General features: G+C 49.5%; 1 pseudogene; it reads right to left on the reverse strand.

The window, feature by feature from the left end:
* Window positions 1-10,208: 10,208 nt before the first annotated feature.
* Window positions 10,209-10,516, reverse strand: LOC127492412 (ATP synthase subunit g, mitochondrial pseudogene; annotated as a pseudogene).
* Between the last annotated feature and the right edge of the window lie 7,509 nt (window positions 10,517-18,025).

Here is an 18,025-nt window from a genome sequence, read left to right on the forward strand (position 1 = left end):
AGCTCTGCTCAGCAGTAACCACTTAATCTCGGTGCTTTTTCCATGGAGGCGAGGTATAAATAGAACAGATTTTTCAAAGCATAGGCAAAGAACCTCAACCAGCGATCTAAAAGCTGAGTGACCTTCAGAAGCACTGGGCCATCTGAGCTAGTGCTTTGGGTCCCCAGGACATAGTGGCACACGCAGGGCTGCGCATGGGGTGCCAATCAGCAGGATGAACTTGGCATTGCTTGCAGAAGCTGTCAGGCCTCTGTGAAGTGGGTTAAACCACACTGCTCCCAGGACTGTGCAGAGCACATGGAACCGTGTGTGTGCCCAAAGCTTTGTCAAACATGAACAAGAAAGGCAGAAAGCCACGGGCCCCAACTCCAGGGCTTCTTGTGCTGGCAGCTTTGTGCCCCTTTCTCTGCCTGGGGCTTCCTAGTGTCGGCCCCACAAATGGCTTCTGCTTCCTATGAGTGAGGTTTTGGGTGGAGAAGAAGCTAAATCACGTGTAAAGGACCCTGCAGAGGCCACGAAAAGACAGTCTGGATGCCCCATGGACCTGTCTCTCGGGCCCACCATGTCCACACGCACGCAGGCCAGCAGCTCCACAACAGAGTGAAAACAGGAGCAGCAAACGAGGGGGAAGGAGCAGAAGATGGACCATGAGCACCCACTGCTATGGCGAGAGGGCCAGGAAGCGACTTAAAGCCAGCGAGACCAAAGGAATCTGCGCTTGAACTTTAGAGGGAGAGGAAATCAGGAGCAGGGTGGGGGGAGGGAGAAGGACACAGTGCCGGCCTCTGGGAATGGGGAGGCTTGGGCGGTGACTTAGAATGCACACCCAAGTCCAAGTGCAAGAAGCCACACAGACTCCCGGAGTGCAGCATCCACTGGGGCCCCTTGCAGGCTCCTTGTTTGTGGCTGCTCATTTTCCCCTTCTTAGCACACCCATCAGTAAGCACAAGCCCCTAGAGTCTGTGGGCTGGCAGCACAGCCCTGGATACACAGCACAGGCCCACTGGAGAGGGTATGACAGCCCAAGCAAGGCCAGGCTAGGCTTCCTGGAGTGAGCGTGGCAAATCTGAATTGGAAAGTGAGTCGGGTTAGGTCAGAAGCCCGGGCTCAGAGGGGAGTGGCCATGCAGCAGGGTGCAGTGGGGAGCACCTGTGGTCTGTGGAGGGGCAGTATCACTCAAAGGGCAGGAGGCGAACAGTGAAGACACAGGCCATCACAAAGGGCCACGGGCACCACGGGAAGTGGCCTCAGAGAATGCTGTGTCCCTCCTGCTGCATCGGCCCTTCTACTGCAGAGCCCGTGCCAACTGCGTCTACTCCAGGAAAGGATGCTGTCAGGCAGCAGGTGCACCGTGTTCAGTGTGACCGTCCTCCTCTGTCAGTCTTCTGGTGGAATGATCTGGAATATCTGTGTGCGTGCAGCAATTTGGGGGCTTTGACAAGGTCTTCCTGGCATGAACGATGGACCCTTGGAAACGGAGGTCCCCTAGGAATCACCTGGACAGGCCAGCCATTAGCCAGTGCTGACTGCAGCTGGACCTGACTGTTCAGCACTGGAAGTCGCCGTGCTGGTCAGTGAGTCCCTGTCCATCTTGGAGGAAGGAGGCAGTGTGCAAGGACCAGGTGTGCTCGGGTCCATGATGTGCAGCCCCAGAACCTCACCCCACGGCCAGGTGAGAGCGGGTTAGGAACACGGCTGTACTCAGCAACAGGCATGTCTTCCCCCTTCTCTCTCCCCAAATGCCCCCACCTCTCAGACATGTGTCAGTCACAGGCTGGCCACGCCCAGCGCCAGGACCACACTCACCAAAAACCACATAAGAAGGGTCAGGATGACAGAAGGCTCTTCGTCCCTGTTTGGGGGTTTGGCCTCGTGCTGCGGCTGGTAAGAAGAGTCCCTTGCTGGGCTGGCGCCATGGCTCACTTGGTTAATCTTCCGCCTGCAGTGCCGGCATCCCATATGGACACAGGGTTCTAGTCCCAGTTGCTCCTCTTTCAGTCCAGCTCTCTGCTGTGGCCCAGGAGTGCAGTGGAGGATGGCCCAAGTGCTTGGGCCCTGCACCCACATGGGAGACCAGGAAGAAGCACCTGGCTCCTGGCTTCAGATCGGCATAGCTCCGGCCGTAGCGGCCATTTAGGGGGTGGACCAACGGAAGGAAGACCTTTCTATCTGTCTCTCTCCCTCACTGTCTAACTCTATCTGTCAAATAATTAATTAATTAATTAAAAAAAAAAAAAAAGAGTCCCTTGCTGCCATCTTTGGTTCTCTGTGTCTCTGGAACAGCCCCAAGGTGGCCCCGCGGCCTTGCCCTTGACCAAAGGTGGCTCCTCTTCTTTCCCTGCCAAAGGCCCCTCCTGGGCACACAGGACCACATCTGTAGACCCCTGGGCTTGGAGAGGCATGTGTCCCGCTGAGATATCAGTAACCAAAAATCACACACACACACACACACACACACCCCAGATATGGAGAGTTTTTTTGTTTTTATTTATTTAATTTTGTTTTCAACAATGAGAAAAGAGTTGAAGCCCTTGGTATACATTGTTACTACATCTCCATTGTCATGTCCCTGCATTGCTAGTGGGTGTTTTTTCATCTTTTGTAAGAATGTAGATAGGTTTGGAGCCGATGCCTGCTGTGTCAGCATCCCGTATTGGCACCAGTTTGAGTCCCGGCTTCTCCACTTCCCATCCAACCCCCTGCTAATGCATCTGAGAAACCAGCAGAAGATGACCCAAGTGTTGGGCCCCTGCCACCCACATGGGAAACCTGGAAGAAGCTCCTGGCTTCAGCCTGGCCCAGTCCCAGCCAATGCAGCCATTTGGGGAGTTAACCAGTGGATAGTAGATATCCCTCCCATCTGAAAGTGAAGGGGCTCATTCTGGCCTTCCTCAGGGTGGGGCCGACCCAAGGGGCTCCCACAGGGGCACTCAGAAGCTCCCCCCATGGAGCGGTTTCAGGATACACTGGGTCCTGTGTAGGAAGCGGTTTCTAGGCCAGGGCAGCTGCTGTACAAGACAATATGAGAACTTTCTCTCTCGCGCGCGCGCGTTCTTTCTCTCTCTCTCAGCTTAATGAGGAGGAAGAATCTGAAGGTGTTCCTCTTGGCAAACCGGTTCTGTCCTGTAGCCTCCATCACACAGCACAAGGACGTTTTATTTTGGCCCTGCTGCCTTTGGTCAGTTTGGGCCTTCCCGCACGTGGGCGTTCTGCTCTCTCTCCTAAGCAAGGCAGCCACTGCGGCCCCAGGCAGGAGAAGCAGGGGGGCCTCCCCAAGCCCCTTAGGTCACATGCCTAAGCCAAAGGCCCAGGAGCTGCCCCTGACCTCCCTGCAGCTCTCCCCAGAGCCGGCAGGTCCGCCAGCAGCTGGAGCAAGGGGGATGGGGGGGGCGTGCAGCTTGCACTGCCATGCTCCGGGGAACGCTGCCAGCACCCATGGGCGAGCTGGGCCCCTGCAGGAGCAGCATCGCCCCCCCAAAAGCCTCTGCACCCCAAAGCTCCACGGAGCTCCAAAGCACTTCTTTGCCCAGAGCGCCCCCTGCTGCCCGCGCTGTACAGCGTGTGAAGCCAGCTGCCGGTGTCGAGCCCCCATCCGGCAGCGTATGCATGTCCCCGGAGAGCAGGCAGAACTGAGCTGAGCTGCTGTTCTGTATCCACGATTGTATGCGCCTAGGCTGCCAGGAGTTATGACGGAGTAAATCCCACTGCCCTACGTTATGTGGCATGCTGGATAACCCAAAAATGTCCACACAGGCCATGGCTAAAGTAATGAAGGACAAATTTAAATCCAATTTGTAAAATGTGAGAAAAGCAGCTCATCCAGAGCTTAATCAAATTTTTGGCAGTTTATTTTTGCTTTTTCTGTTTTGTTTCTTCTTTTCATGGCTAAACAATGACCGTGGAAAATCCATTTCCTCAGTTTTGGTTGTTTAAGATGGACGCAATTACGCTCTGTCCACTGGCCTGTGCGATCCTGTCGCTGTAGTGAGCATTGCCAGTTACAGCCTGAGTGCTCGTATTAGGCGTTTGCTGTCATCCTCGCGTTTACTGTGGTTGGATTCTAAGTGTCAGGGTTACTCGTTAGACATTGCTCCTGTCCCCAGGAAGTATGCAACCTGAAGCACAGGGGACAAGCAGGGACACAGACACACAAGCAGTGACCAGTGTCACGCCAAGCACAATGACAGGGTACAGTGGCAGAGAGCAGAAGTGTAATGCTGGGGTGGAAGAATATTCCAGAAGGTACCCCAGGAAAACTTACGTTCAAGCCAGATCTTGAAGTATGACTTAGGGGAAAAGGACAAAGACCCCATTCTACCTAGAAATATATTGTAAACACTTAGTTAACATTGATTAGGAATATATACTTTTAAAAATATTTATTTATTTGAAAGGCAGAGAGACAGGCAGAGCTCTCATCTGCTGATTCGTTCTTCAGATGCCTTCAGTGGCCTCGTCTGCACCAGGAGCTGGGAACTCAATCCAGGTCTCGCACATGGGTTTCAGGAACCCAGTACTTGAGCTGTCACCAGATACCTCCCAGGGTCTGCTTTGGCAGGAAGCTGGAGTCAGGAGCTGGAACCCAGTCTCCAGGGAGTTGTCCTGGGGCCTGTGGCCGAGGGGATGTGCACACCCCATCCTGTCCTTTGTGGACAGGAAACTGGAAGCTGTCTCTGCCTTGGGGCTCATGTGCACGGCGTGCAAAAACAACATGATCTCAATGACAGGTTGTGAAAACCTTACCTAAGCATGGGACCGCATCTCCAACAACTTGGCCCTGTCCAGAGCTTTTGTGAAATGTGCATGCTTGCAAACCAATTAACCTCAATTAAGATACCCAGGGGTATCTCCAATACGCCTATCAACAGCTGTGGGAGAGAATTTTCATGCAAGACAAGGTGTGAGGGGACGGGCCAGGCAGGGGAGATCAGAGCAGAGCTAGCCAGTGTTCTGGGCTCGGTGACCACAGCTGGAGCTTTCTCTGGGTTTCAGTCCGGGGAGAGCTGTGTTTGCTGACTCCTGGTGGTTGCCATGGGTACTCAGCTCTCCCCAGGGCTTCCTGCCCTGCCTCCTACGAGTGCTGCAGGGCCATTTTGAGGAGCCAAATGGGACCAGGAGTCAGTGCATTGTGTAAGCAAACCATGGCGCATCAGAGCTGCCTCTCCTGTTGTTCCGAGGGTCCTGTCCCTGGGCACAAACCAGAGGCAACCTTTGCTGTCTTTTGGCTTGGAGTAGCCTCCGGCTGTGTTTCTACACAGCCTTGGAAGACACACAGTTTAGCCTTTGCTTGCCCAGGATTCTTGCCGGCCTTCAGTGGTGTGGGCCTTGTTCTTGGCTCCTGTGCTGGTCTCTGATGAATCTCTGGTCAGCTGCAAGGTCAGTGCAGAAGGAACAAAATGACAGTAAGACAGTCCATCTATGCTCCCCTGGCATGTTATTTAAAAAAAAATATTATGCTGGGCCAGTGTTGTGGCATGGGGGTTAATCTACCACCTGCTACAGACACCAGCATCCATATGAGCCCTGGTTCAAGCCCCAGCCATTCCACTTCTGATCTAACGTCCTGCTAATGTGCCTGAGAGGGCAGCAGAAGATGGTCTGAGTGCTTGGGCCCCTGCCATCCATGTGGGACACCCAGATGGAGTTCCAGGCTCTGGCTTTGCATCTAGCTGGAGAGTGAACCAGTGGGTGGAAGATCTCTAGTTCTCTCTCCATCTCTTTGTAAGTCTGCCTTTAAAATAAATAAATAAATCTTTTTTAAAAATTTATGATGCCGGCCGGCACCGCAGCTCAATAGGCTAATCCTCCACCTAGCGGCGCCGGCACACCGGGTTCTAGTCCCAGTCGGGGTGCCGGATTCTTTCCCGGTTACTCCTCTTCCAGGCCAGCTTTCTGCTGTGGCCCTGGAAGGTAGTGGAGGATGGCCCAAGTGCTTGGGCCCTGCACCCTGCATGGGAGACCAGGAGAAGCACCTGGCTCCTGCCTTCGGATCAGCACGGTGCGCCGGCGGCAGCGCGCCAGCCGTGGCGGCCATTGGAGGGTGAACCAACAGCAAAAAGGAAGACCTTTCTCTCTGTCTCTCTCTCTCACTATCCACTCTGCCTGTCAAAAAAAAATTTATGATGCCGTATTTTCAAAATGGCACTATTCCCAATAGCCAGGATGTGGAAGCAACCCAAGTGTTCATCCATGGGTGGATGGATAAAGAGAACATGGTCTACTGTACAATGAACTTAAAAAGAAAGAAATTCTTTTTTAAAAAAGATTTATTTATTTATTTGGAAGTCAGAATTACAGGGAGAGAGGGAGAGGCAGAGAGAGAGAGAAGGGGAATGTCTTCCATCTTTCTATCTGCTAGGTCACTCCTTGAATGGCTACAACAGCCATGGCTCCAGCTTCCTCTGGGGCCCAAGCATTGGCCCATCCTTCTCTGCTGTCCCGTGCACATTAGCAAGGAGCTGGATCGAAAGCGGAGCAGCCATATGGGATGCCTGCACTGCAGGTGGCAGCTTTACCTGCTGCGCCACAGCAATGGTCCCATAAAGAAAGAAATTCTGATACATGCTATGACATGGACGAACCTCGAGGACGTGCTCAATGAGTTGCCAGTCACAAAAGAACAGACGCCACGATGCCACTTGTATAGGGCACTTGGAGAAGTCAAATTCCTAGAGACAGAACTCAGGACGGTGGTTGCCATGGGCTGGAGGAGGGATGGGGGGTGTTGCTGTTTGATAGGTGTAGGGTTTCAGTTTGGGAAGATGAAAAGTTCCAGAACTCCATTACGCAACAGTGTGAGTATGCTTAACACCAGTAACTCTACTCTTAAAAATAGGGAAGGTGGCAAATTCTGTGTCTTGTATTTTTTTTACCACATGTTAGCACCTTTAAAAAGTATTGTTAAAAATATGATGCCAGGGTGGGCACGGTGGCGCAGCCAGGTAAGCTGCTGCTTGGGTGCCTGCCCCCCTCAGAGGAGAGCTGATCTCAGTCCTGGCCGCTCTGCCTCTGGTTCAGTTTCCTGCTAATGTGCCTGGAAGGGAGCAGATGACGGCTCAACTGCCTGGGCCCCTGCCACCCCCTGGGAGACCCAGACTTGAGTTTCTGGCTCCTGAATTCAGCATGACTCAGCCCTAACCATTGCAGGTATTCGGATTGTGAATCAGCAGATGGAAGATATCTCTTTCTCTTTTTGTCTCTCCCTCTCTTGCTGGTTTTGAAATAAGTAAATAAATCTCATAATTTAAATTTTTTGAATGGTAAAGAGAAACTTTTTAAAAAGATTTATTTATTTGTTTTGAAAAAGTTACACAGTGAGAGAGGGAAAAACAGAGAGATCTTCCATCGACTGGGTCATTCCCTAGATGGCTGCAATGGCCAGCAGTGGTCAGGCTGAAGCCAGGAGCCAGGAGCCAGGAGCTTCACCCAGGTCTCCCACATGGGTGCAGGGGCCCAAGGATGTGGGCCATCTTCCATGGCTTTTCCCAGGCACATAAGTGGGGAGCTGGGTCAGAGGCGGAGCAGCTGGAACACAAACCAGTGCCCATATGGGACACCACCATTGCAGATGGCGGTGTTACTCACTACACCACAATGCTGGCCCCTAAATAAATCTTTTTAAAAATATGATGTTCTTTGCTCTTACTCTTCTCTTTTTTGAAACATCATTTATTTTATATTTACATTCTATTGTATTGCAGTATGGTTTGCACGCAAAAAAATTATGTAATTTTTGTGCTTTCAATTGGATGAATTTTGACTACTCTAAACAAGATATAAACATTTCCATCATGCCAGAAATTTCCACCAAGTCCCCTTCCAGTCTGCACCCCCACCCCCAACCCAGGAAAACACCTCTGACTTCTCTCACTGCACACTGAGGTTATCATTACATGCAGTAAAATGCATGGTTCTTAGGTGTGCAGTCTGTGAGGTTTTTGGCTTTTTTGTTTGCTTTGCTTTCTTAAAGATTTACTTTTTTATTTGAAAGGCAGAGTGGCTGGCACCACGGCTTACTAGGCTAATCCTCCGCCTGTGGTGCCAGAACCCCAGGTTCTAGTCCCAGTTGGGGTGCCAGATTCTGTCCCGGTTGCCCCTCTTCCAGTGCAGCTCTCTGCTGTGGCCTGGGAGGGCGGTGGAGGATGGCCCAAGTGCTTGGGCCCTGCACCCGCATGGGAGACCAGGAGAAGCACCTGGCTCCTGGCTTCAGATTGGCACAGTGTGCTGGCCTTAGCAGCCATTTGTGGGGTGAACCAACAGAAGGAAGACCTTTCTCTCTGTCTCTCTCTCTCTCACTGTTTAACTCTGCCTGTCAAAAAAAAAAAAAAAAAAAAAAGAAAAGAAAAGAAAGAAAGAAAGAAAAAAGAAAAAGAAAAAAGGCAGAGAGAGAGAGAATTATCTTCCATCCACTAGTTCACTCCCCAAATAGGGTCCAGGTGGGGCTGGACCAGGCCAAAGCCAAGAGCCTAGAACTCTATCCAAGTCTCCTGTGTGGGTGACACTTGGGCCATCACTCACTGCCTCCCAGACCCATTAGCAAGAAGCTGGATCAGAAGCAGAGTAACTGGGACCTGAACTGCTGCTCCCATATGGGATTCTGCATCACAAGCAGGAGCTTAAGCTGCTGTGCCACCACACCAGCCCCCAGCGTGTGAGTCTTGACAAATGTCGATAACCCTTGTAACCAATGCCCTAACTGAATGTGACCCTAGAAAGTCCCTTCACTTCCTTCCTAGCCTGTGACCGTCCCTATGCAGAGGCAGCCATTTGTCTTTTCCAGAATGTCCCTATCTGTGGAATTAGACTGTGGATAGGCTTTTGGACCCGGATTTTTTGCTCAGATAATGCAAGGAAGGTGCATCCACAGTGTTGCGTGGTCGGTAACCTGCTCCCGCTTACTGCTGAGTAATGACCACGTGACGACGCACCAGTGTGTTCACCCCGTCCCCAGTTCAGGCACGCCCTGATGCAGCTTGGGGCCGTGGTGAATAAAGCCTCTCTAAATGCGCACATACAGGTTTGTGTGTGAGTTCAAGTTCTTGTTTGACTTAAGAAAATACCGAGAAGTGCAGGATTGAATGTTTGCCTTTGCAAGAAGCTGCCCAATTCTTGTCCAATTTACACTCTCACTGGCAATTTGCGAGAGTTCCAGCCATGCTATGTCCTCGTCAGCACTTGGAATTGCCTGGTTGTTGTTTTTTTTTTAATTTTTGAATTAAAATTAAAATCTGTCAATGGCCAGCGCTGTGGCACAGCGGGTTAAAGCCCTGGCCTGAAGCACCGGCATCCAATATGGGCACGGTTCTAGTCCAGGCTACTCCTCTTCCAATCCAGCTCTCTGTTATGGCCTGGGAAAGCAGTGGAAGATGGCCCAAGTCCTTGGGCCCCTGCACCCATTTGGGAGACCTGGAAGAAGCTCCTGGCTCCTGGCTTCGGATCAGTGCAGCTCCGACTGTTGCAGCCATCTGGGGAGTGAACCAGCAGATGGAAGACCTCTCTCTGTCTCTACCTCTCTCTGTAACTCTGTCTTTCAAATAAAAAAAATAAATATTTAAAAAAAAATCTGTAGACCCTTTGGCTTAGATAAACATATATCTCACTGAGAAATCATAAACAAAAGTCACACACACATCCTAATAGGTGGTAACTCATTAAGGTTTTTTTGTTTGTTTTGTTTTTTGGTTTTTGGTTTTTGACAGGCAGAGTTAGACAATGAGAGAGAGAGACAGAGAGAAAGGTCTTCCTTTTTGCCATTGGTTCACCCCCCCCCCCAAGTGGCCGCTACAGCCGGTGCGTTGCAGCCAGCGCGCTGCACAGATCTGAAGCCAGGAGCCAGGTGCTTCCTCCTGGTCTCCCATGGGGTGCAGGGCCCAAGGACTTGGGCCATCCTCCACTGCCTTCCAGGGCCACAGCAGAGAGCTGGCCTGGAAGAGGGGCAAATGGGACAGAATATGGTACCCCAACTGGGACTAGAACCTGGGGTGCCAGCGCCTCAGGCAGAGGATTAGCCTAGGCCTCATTAAGGTTTTTAATTTGCATTTCTTGAGTAACTAAGAATAAGAATTCTTGTAAATGCATGTGAATTACCTTATTTAATGAAATATTTATACAAATCTCTCTTTTTTTGATTTTATGCAGACAGCAGTCTGATCACACATGTTCCAAAACATTTAAATAAGTCAAATATAAACTTGTTAAAAGCTTGGTCTTTAAACATTGTATCTGATGATGCCACACTTGCCTATGGTCTCGCTGATATAAAATTACATCCGCACCTCAGTGGCCACCAAACCACTAGGCCCAACATCCTCAAGTGTGAGCTGTTTGAAGCTACCAGTCTGAGCACTGTTCACTGGTTTTTTCTAGCTCTGTATAGAATAGGATCCCAACCAGAGTGCAGGAACCAGCTCAACCTTGGCAGAGGGCCCAACTGTGGCCAGTCCGGCTCCACATAAGCCACAGCAGCATCTGCCAGCACCTGGTCCTTCTCCACGAGGTTACGGACAGAGTGGGCCATGGTTCCGGGGTGGAAAGTCCGTCGTCCTGCACCTGTTAGAATCTTTTCCCCACTATGTATTGGATTTCCTTACAGAGCTTGTGACCTCTTTACATACATTGGGTAGAAGTCAGAAGTCACAGTCATTGGCAACGTTTCCTCCAAACCTGTGCCTTGTCCTTTCATTTTCCTAACACTAAAGGGCAAACTTCCTTAATTTGGCCAAGCTCAATGTATCCATTTCTCCTTTTATGGATCCTGACTTTAATATCGTACCTAAGGCTATCTACCTAACGTTCTGAGTGTGCATTTAGCCTTGAGTTAAGATGTCCACATCCTTCGTGGCCAGCGTTGTAGTGTATAAGGTTAAGCCTCAGCCTACCGTGCTGGCATCCCTTGTGGGTGTCGGTTTGAGTCCCAGCTGCTCCACTTCCAATCCGTCTCCCTGCTAATGCACCTGGGAAAAGCAGCAGAAGATGGCCCAAGTACTTGGGGCCTTGTGCCCATGTGGGAAACCCAACAGAAGCTCTTGGCTCCTGGCTTCCACCTGGCCCAGCCCCAGCTGTTGAGGCCATTTGGGAAATGAACCAGCAGGTGGAAGATCTTCCTCTCTCTCACCTTCTCTCTCTGTATCTCTATCTTTCAAATAAGGGAAAAAAAAAAAAAAAAAAAAAAAAGATGCCCCCATGCCTCATCGGGGGCAGCTCTGGCTGTCAGTTACACTTTCCTGTAATGCAGAACCTGGGAGGCAGCTGTGGCGGCTCAAGGAACTGGGTCCCTTAACCCAATCAGGAGATTTGGATCGAGTTGCCAGCCCCTGGCTTCTGCTACATCCAGGAGTAACTGCAAGCATTTAGAGACTGAAACCAGTACACCAGTACATGGGCGCTCCCTCTCCAACTGTCTCTCTGCCTCTTAATTTTTTTTAGCAAATATTTTGTGGGATTTATCAGGTTTCAGATACTTTTTCAAGCAATTTACATATATTGGTTTATTTACTCTGCGGAAAAATCATATCAGGTAGATATTACATTTTACAGAAGATTGGAAAGATTGGGGTCCAAAAGTTGAAATGGCCCAAGTATCTTTTCATAAGAAAATGAATAGGCATGTAAAAAAATTGATACAATGAAATATTATACAACAGTTGAAAATAAATGACATCTACAAATATCATGGAAGAATTGTGGAAATAAAATGAATTTGTATAACTATCAAATGAGAAGAAGGAAGATAATGAGAAGGAAGGCCATAATCAAAGTAGAAGTTCTGTCCTCCCTTCAGAGAAAGGTACCTCCTTCCTTGATTCTCTGCCTCTTAAATTAGATAGATAGATAGATAGACAGACAGACAGATATCCTAGTTTAGCTTCTAGAAATTTCATAGCTGTATGTTTTACATTTAGGTCTTTGATCCATTTTGAGTACATTTTGTATATTGTACAAGGGTATGGATCAAAGCTCATTTTTCCATTCGGATAGCCAATGACCTAGCCCCATTTGTTGAAAAGAATATCTTTGCATTTTCTGTATAAATAATCATGTTGCAAATAGAGGGGGTGTTATTTCTTCCCTTCCAACCTGGATGTCTCATTTCTTTTTCTTGCCTGTTGCACTGGCCAGAACCTTGTGGACGAATGCTAAATAGGAATGGTCAGAGCTGGCTGGCGCCGTGGCTCACTAGGCTAATCCCCCACCTGCAGTGCCAGTATCCCGGGTTCTAGTCCCGGTTGGGGCGCTGGATTCTGTCCCGGTTGTTCCTCTTCCAGTCCAGCTCTCTGCTGTGGCCCGAGAAGGCAGTGGAGGATGGCCCAAGTCCCTAGGCCCTGCACCTGCATGGGAGACCAGGAGGAAGCACCTGGCTCCTGGCTTCAGATCGGCGCAGCGCGCCGACCATGGCAGCCATTTAGGGGGTGAACCAATGGAAGGAAGACCTTTCTCTGTCTCTGTCTCTCCTCTCTCTCACTGTCTAACTCTGCCTGTCAAAAAATAAATAAAATAAAAAAAGGAATGGTCAGAGTGGATATCCTTGCCTGGTTCCCAAGCGTAGGAAGGAAGTATTTAATCTTGTAAGTAACAAGTTAACGGTGGGATTTTTAAAAACTGAGATAGAGTTCACAAACAGCAAAAGTCACAATTTAAAAATGTGCAATTCAGCTGTGTTTAGTATCTTCACCAGGTTATGCTAACATCACCATCATCTACGGCAGAGTATTTTTTATCACTCCACGACCAAGTCCTATAACCATTGGCAGCTACTCCCCATCTCTCTCCAGCCCTGGCAACCTCTGGTACCTGTTTTGGGAGTTATCTGTTCTGGACACTTCCAACTCCATTCACTGAGCGTGTGTTCCAGACTGATTCAGCCTGTGGCTTGCATCGGTGCTTAATCCCCTTTAATGGCATGGATCCGGCTCATTGTATTTCTCCATTCATCAGCTGATGGACATTTGGGCTTTTCCGTTTGGGGGCTGTTATGAGCAACGCTGTTGTGATCATTCCTGTACAGGTTTCTGTGGGAATATGTGTTTCCCTGTGGTATCTCTGTTCAACTTTTAGAGGAACTGCCACGCTGGTTTCCAGAGTGTCACGTCAGGTTACACTCCCAGCATAATGTCTGAGGATCCCAATCTCTCCACGTACTCAGAAACACTGCTCTTTTCTCGTTGTGTTTTAAAATGTATATAAAAACAACACAATGTGGTTTTTTCTTCTGATATTGTGAACGATTTTCTTTTAATTTTTATTTATTTGAAAGGTAGAGTTAGAGAGAGAGAGAGAGAGAGAGAGAGAGAGCGCTTCCATCTACTGGTTCACTCCCCAAATAGCTGCAACGTCAGGAGCTGGGCCAATCCAAAGCCAGGAGCTCCTTTCAAGTTTCCCATGTGGGTGCAGGGGCCCAAGCACTTGGGTCATCTTTCACTGCTTTCCCAGGCACATTCCCAGGAAGCTGGATCAGAAGTGGAGCAGTCGGGACTTGAACCAGTGCCCACATGGAATGCTGGTGCCCAGACGGCAGCTTAACCTGCTACGCCACAGTTCCAGCCCCTGGTGAATTATCTTACTGACTTTCAGATGTTGGACCTGCCTTGGCCAGGAATGATTAGTTAGGCTGATCATCCTTCATGAGTTTGCTGGCCTTTTCTATATCATGTGTGTGTGTTTGTGTCCCTGTGTGAAGTGACTATCCCAAATCTTTTGCCTGGTTTTAATTCGGACTATTATCTTTTCATTGTTATTTTGTAGGAACTCTCTAAATATTTCTTTTTCATATATATTTTCTGCAAATACTTCTTCCAGTTTGTAGCTAAACTATTCAATTTCTTCATTTCTTTTAAATGAGAAAAACATCTAAAAATTGAGTGAAATCCAAATTTATCTTTTTTGTTTTGTGGTTAGTGATTTTGTAATTATGTCCAGGAAATCTTTGTCTACCCTAAGTTTCAAAGATAGTCTATTGTCTTCTTCTAGGATCTTTAGTTCTGGCTTTTTTATTGCAGTTACAATTTAAAATGTATCAATTTTTAATAATTAATTAAACTAATTAATTATTAAATGCAATTAATATTTTGTATTCATAATACATACGCGCAATTTCAATTAACAGGAACAAAATTTAAAAGGTTATGGGAAATGTTCAATTCCTTTTCCATTGCTGTCCCTAGTGCCACACACTAACACAAACACTGTTGAAGTTTCCTAAGAAGTGTAAAAAGTCAGGCAGAAAAACTCTAGGCTTTGCAAACAGCCTTGGGCTCATTCTGATGTGAGATAGGCAGGCAGCTAGCTAAGTCTGCTGAGCTGGAAGTCGCAAGTCCCCACGTGTAAGTGTATCCTCTGACTCGTCAATCAAAATGCTCCGTTTCCCTGGCTGCATCTGCTGCATCTGGGACCTCGTGGGGGCTGCCATGGGAATACAGATACTGAGCTCCCGGTGGAACCTGTGGAGGTGTCATATAATTCCCAGGTGGCTTCACACCTGGAGAGGCAGTGCCTCCAGGGGTCAACATCAGCAGAAGGACCTTCCTCCCCCAACTCTGTCTCTGTCTTCCACCACGAAACATGGCTGGAGGTCCTGCTCGGGTGCTCCCCCCAACCCCTCCTTTCAGACAACCTGGCCCACTGCCCACTCATGACAGGTATTTCTCTGTGGGGTGACCCATGCTCGTGTGTGTGTGTGTGTGTGTGTGGCTTTCCCACCTTTTGAATATATTTTATCACTTTGTGCACTTTTTATGTGTCTGCACTTGGCGTGTTGGTCTGGGTATAAGATAAGACCCTGGAGTGGAAATAATACACCCTATGCCTACATCCATTCTAGGGGACTCATCTGAGACATTCCTTGCAGTGCCTAAGAACTTTTACAAGGCCTTATTTAAACCTCTCCTTCCAACTTACACAGGTAAAGAGAAACATTGTAAGACTGATCCTAAGTGCACAAGAAGGGAACCTCTTTTTCTTTCTATTTGTAGTAATATTTTATGAACCAACTCATCTCATTCCATTACCAAGGGAGTGTCAGAAATTGCCAATTTAATAGAAAGAAATGAATGGATTTAGGAAGACAATAACCAGATATATTTCTTAAGAGAAATTGGGGGGCCGGCGCCGCAGCTCCCTAGGCTAATCCTCCGCCTAGCGGCGCCGGCACACCGGGTTCTAGTCCCGGTTGGGGCGCCGGATTCTGTCCCGGTTGCCCCTCTTCCAGGCCAGCTCTCTGCTGTGGCCAGGGAGTGCAGTGGAGGATGGCCCAGGTGCTTGGGTCCTGCACCCCATGGGAGACCAGGAAAAGCACCTGGCTCCTGGCTCCTGCCATCGGATCAGCGCGGTGCGCCAGCCGCGGCGGCCATTGGAGGGTGAACCAACGGCAAAGGAAGACCTTTCTCTCTGTCTCTCTCTCACTGTCCACTCTGCCTGTCAAAAAAAAAAAAAAAAAAAAAAAAAAAAAAGAGAGAGAGAGAGAGAAATTGGGGGTTAGTGTTGTGGCACCATGGGTGAAGCTACTACTTGCTATACTGTTATCTCATATCAATGACTGGTTTGAGTGTCAGTTGCTCCATTTCCCATCTAGCTGCCTGCTGATGAGCCTGGGGAAGGCACTAGAAGACAATTCAAGTGCTTGGGCCCCTGCCACCACATAGGAGACCAGGATAGAGTTCTTGGCTCCTGGCTTCAGGCTGTCCCAGCCCTGGTTGTTCTGGTCACTGGGGAGTGAATCAGCAGATGGAAGATCTCTTTTTCTCTGTATTTCCCTTTCTCTCTCTCTCTCTCTCTCTCTCTCTCTGCCTTTCAGATAAATAAAATAATTCTTTAAAAAAAGGAAAAAGAAAGAAAAGAATTGCACATAGTATGTCAACAGTGAATGCAATCCCTAGACAACTTTCATTAGTGGATTTTTAAGTTTTTTTCTCTCTTAAGCAATTATCTATTTGCATGATCCTTGAGATTTGATCATTTCAAATAGGCATTAAAAAGTGGGAAATGCTTGTCCTTGGGCCAACCCTTGGCCCCCCTGGATGGGGGCCGGTGTTGTGGCATAGTGGGATAAGCTGCTGTTTGCAACACAGGCATCCCATATGGATGTGAGTTCAAGTCCCAGCTGCTCCATTTTCAATCCAGCTCCCTGGTAATGGCCTGGGAAAGGCAGTGGAAGATGGTCCAAGTTCTTTGGCCCCTGTACCCACATGGGAGACCCAGATGAAGCTCCCGGCTCCTGACTTCAGCCTGGCCCAGCTCTGGCCATTATGACCTTTTGGGGAGTGAACCAGTAGACAGAATCAATCTCTCTCTCTCTTTCCTCCTTTCAAATAAATAAAAATAAATCTCTAAACCGCTACTTAGGGTGCTTGCATCCCATACCAGAGTGCCTGGGTTCAAGTCCTGGCTCTGACTCCACATGCAGCACCCTGCTAAAGCTCACCCTGGAGGGGGGCAGCAGATGATGCCTCCGATACCGGGATCCCCGCCATGTGGAGGCCCATGTGGGAGACTCACATGTGTTCCTGGCCCAGCCTTGGCTGTTGTGGGCACTTGGGGAGTGAAACAGCAGATGGAAAATCTTCCTGTCTCTGCCTTTCAAATAAAATGAAACTGAATAAATTTAAAAATGACGAAGTGGAGAATATTCAGGCTGTGTCCCCCACGCTCTTGTTTCTAAAAGCTTCACTTTGCCTGGGTTCAGCCACTGAATCCCTTCTGGCATCGCCTGGTGACTGTGCTTCCTGATCCACACAGCCTTGTAACACATGCTGCTTCTACTGCAACATAATTCCCCCTGGAATGTCAAAATCGCCTCCTTTTCACACAAGTCCCCTTTGTGTGGTCAGAGCTTGGCCTGACGCACCCCGGAAGGACGGGCCGGCCCTGAGAACATTCCCGGTTACATGAATGTGCTGAAGTTGGGGCCTTGGGCATGCACAACGGGGTGCATCCCTGGTGGGGGCACCTCATCCCAGGATGAGCTGGGACACGGGGGAGCCGCCGAGGTGTCTGCTGCCTCCACACCAGCCCGAAGCAGCTGCTCTCTGCTCAGTCCTGCAAGGCGAGGAAGCTCACCAGGGAGGGCCGGAGAAGGACACCCCACCCCAACAGGGTCAAGGCGGAGGCAGGGGGCAGGGGTGGGCAAAGGCCCAAGCCCAGACCAGGGTGTAAGGGGTAGGTCAGCTGCACAAAGACCAGGAGCAGGCCGGCGCCGCGGCTCACTAGGCTAATTCTCCGCCTTGTGGCGCCGGCACACCGGGTTCTAGTCCCGGTCGGGGCACTGGATTCTGTCCCAGTTGCCCCTCTTCCAGGCCAGCTCTCTGCTGTGGCCAGGGAGTGCAGTGGAGGATGGCCCAAGTGCTTGGGCCCTGCACCCCATGGGAGACCAGAATAAGTACCTGGCTCCTGCCATCGGATCAGCGCAGTGTGCTGGCCGCAGCGCACTGGCCGCGGCAGCCATTGGAGGGTGAACCAACGGCAAGGAAGACCTTTCTCTCTGTCTCTCTCTCTCACTGTCCGCTCTGCCTGTCAAAAAACAAAACAAACAAACAAACAAAAAAAACACCAGGAGCAACCATTGGGAAGCCAGCCCAGGGTCAGAGCCAGAGCCACTGGGGTTGGATCACCTCGTTACCTCCGCCCCCTGTCCCCAACCTGTGTGAGGCTCATGGAACTTGCTACATCAACGGAGAGATAAAGCACCTGTAGGTGCTGTTGTTAGTAGCCAGGAGAGATTCTCTAAAGCAATTAATAGAGCAAAGGTGAGGAGGGTTTTTTCACACTTGTGATCCTTATGTCTGGATTACTTTCATTTTTTTTCCCTCAAAGATGTATTTATTTGAAAGTCAGAGTTACACAGAGAAAGAAAGAGAGGCAGAGAGAGAGAGAGAGAGGGAGAGAGAGAGAGGTCTTCCATCCACTGGTTCATTCCCCAGTTGGCCACAATGGCCGGAGCTGCACTGATCTGAAGCCAGGAGCTAGTAGCTTCGAGCTTCTTCTGGGTTTCCCACACGGATGCAAGAACCCAAGGACTTGGGCCATCCTGTACTGC

The sequence above is a fragment of the Oryctolagus cuniculus genome, chromosome 10 (assembly GCF_964237555.1).
Source record: "Oryctolagus cuniculus chromosome 10, mOryCun1.1, whole genome shotgun sequence".
NCBI lineage: Eukaryota > Metazoa > Chordata > Mammalia > Lagomorpha > Leporidae > Oryctolagus > Oryctolagus cuniculus.